Here is a 3,037-nt window from a genome sequence, read left to right on the forward strand (position 1 = left end):
GAACCGGCGTAGGAATACTATAACATAATCCCTTAGATCTCGGGAGAGACTAGGATAGGATTTCAACGACTAAAAAGGGTGTCTTTATCAATAGGGTAGGCTGGCCAACATCGTTGAGTGAGAGCATATGCCTTGGCATCATATTCTGTTAGGTTCCTTTGAGAACATTTTAGGAAAGCTCTGTCGAGCAAATAAAGATTACATAGCTTAAATATGCCTGAGAAATCAGTTTAGCATCCTTAAATTAATCCCTATCATTCATTCCATTGGAAGCTTGTCACGTGGGGATTATCTTCTTTTCATTTTATTTGCTGTTTATTTACTGTTTATTTACTATTTTTCATTGCCTCGACATTACACCAGTTTCAACACTAAACATCTTATCTTGTCATTGCATTTCCATTTGCTACACCATCATATCATTCATCTACATCTACCTTCATACACTTTTCATTTGCCATGACATTTGTATATATAAAGACTAACTATACATAGATAGATTAGTGCTTAGCTTTGGTTAGACTTTTGAAATTTCACCCAATCCATGTGGAGACGATACTCACTCATCATTGTATTACTTGAGCGATTGTGTACACTTGCACATTATTTGCGTATATTTTATAGTACTCACAACACGCAACAAGTTTTTTGCGCCGTTGTCGGGGATTGGCAGCCTGAAGTTATTTAGTTTTGCCAGAGTATTTTACTTTTGCATTTTTATTTATGTATAGTTTACTTTATATTTTTGTGTTATTATTTTTCAGGTTTAATTAGTTTATGCCTATAAGAAATTCTGAAGAGTCTTTGGAACCGATAGAACCTGAAATTGAAAGACTCTTTAGAAAAAGGAGACGTGCTCAAAGCGCTAGAGGAAATATATATCAGATTGGAAACCAAGGCATTGGTCAAGATGACGGAAATCAGAATGCCGCGGCATTAGAAAATGTTGAACATGTTGGTAGAACACGTGTTATTTATGATCACTTAAATCCGATGATGGATGATCTAAATCTTGGAATTCTGGTACTCGACATTCAAGCTACATATTTCGAGCTGAAACCAATCATGTTCAACATGTTGAATTCTATTGGGCAGTTTGGGGGTATGCCAAATGAAGATGTCAGACAGCACATTCGTAATGTTCTGGAAGTTTATGATTCTTTTCGCCAAGAAAGAGTGCATGAGGATGTTCTGAAATTAAAGCTATTTTTATATTCATTGCGTGACCGAGCAAGGGCATGGTTGAGTGGAGTATCAGCCGGTTCGATGGAATCATGGGTCGATCTTTGTAAGAGTTTCTTATTAAAGTACAATTCATCAAACATGAATACTCAGCTAAGGAATGAAATATCATATTTTCGCCAGGGCGACGACGAATCCATGTATGAGTGTTGGGATCGTTACAAGAGTTTGCTTCGAAAGTGTTCAAATCATGGTTTTCACGATTGGACTCAAGTAGTCATGTTCTATATTGGAGTCAATGCACCCACGAGGATGTTACTTGATGCCTCGTAAATGGGACATTGTTGGATAAATCACCTACTGAGGTGGTTACTATCTTGGACAGAATTGCTAACAATGATTATCAGTTTCCTTCCACAAGACTTGGGAGTGAGAGTAGAGTACCTGTAGCATTTGAGTTAGATATCAAGGATTCAGTATCCGCTTAACTCTCAACTATCACCAATATGCTGAAAAACTTATAACGCTCTACTAAGGTGAAGAAAGTGAAAGCAACTAGCTTAGCATGTCTGTTATACCAAGGCAATCATCATGAGAGTGAATGCCTGAGCAATCATGAGTCCATCAACTTTGTAGGCAATTACAATCAAGGCAACTACAATCAAGGCAATAACAATCCTTACTCTAACACCTATAATGCTGGATGGTGTCAGCACCCCAATTTCTCATGGGAAAATCAATGAGCCTACAACGCTAATCACTCTACTCGGTAGCAAAATCACAATGAGCCTCAAGGTTACTAGAATATTATGCCATGGCATAATACTAACAAAGGAGCTTCAACTTCAGCAAGCATGAGTTCCTTGGAAGCTACGATTCAAGAATTCATATCTACTACAAAGACAATGCTGCAAGACCATTCTACTTCAATTAAGAATCAAGGAGCTTTACTTCATAGTTAAGGCGCCTTACTTCAAAGACATAGCTCGTCTTTGAGAGCTTTGGAAGGTCAAGTTGGTCAGATTGCTACGGCATTGCAAGAGCGTCAACAAGGACGTTTGCCAAGTGATACTGAAGTCACTAAAGGGCATAGAAAAGAGCATTGCAATGTGTTAACTCTTAGGAGTAGAACACAAATCAATCAACAAGTTAAGGCTAGTGGGCCACAACATGATGACTCTACTCCCACTACTGAAAGTGGTGAAGCTGGATTACATGATGATAGCATTTCTGAGAATGACAAGGAGGAGGATTCTACTAAGGTACCAGATTATGATGCCAAGGCAAAAAAAACCCTTACTACTGCAGTTAAGGAAGATAGACCTCTACCACCCTTCCCGCAAAGATTGAAAAAGCATAATGATGAAGTTCAGTTCAAGAAGTTCGTTTCTTGATCAGCTCCATATCAATGTACCTCTCTTGAAAGCTATTGAGCAGATGCCGATGTATGCCAAATTTTTGAAGGAAAACTGTACCAAGAAGAGGAAAGTATAGACTGTTGCCACGGAAACAGAATTTTGCTCTTCATTGAGTAAGTTGCCGCCAAAGCAAAATGATCGGGGCAGTTTCATTATTCCTTGTTCTATTGGAGCTAATTTCGGTTGAAAGGCAGTGTGTGATCTTGGTTCAAGTGTCAACTTAATGCCAAAGTCGATATTCTTAAAGCTTGGCATAGGATATGTAAGACCCACCTCGATTATTTTACAACTTACCGACAGATCCCATGTGAAACCTGAAGGGAGAGTCGAGGATGTCATAGTAAGGGTGGACAAGTTTGTGCTTCAAGTTGACTTCTTAATTCTGGACTGCGAAGTTGATACCAAGGCACCTATTATTCTGGGAAGAACTTTCCTAG

Source organism: Hibiscus syriacus, unplaced genomic scaffold (assembly GCF_006381635.1).
Source record: "Hibiscus syriacus cultivar Baekdansim isolate YM2019G1 unplaced genomic scaffold, ASM638163v2 tig00110160_pilon, whole genome shotgun sequence".
Taxonomy (NCBI): domain Eukaryota; kingdom Viridiplantae; phylum Streptophyta; class Magnoliopsida; order Malvales; family Malvaceae; genus Hibiscus; species Hibiscus syriacus.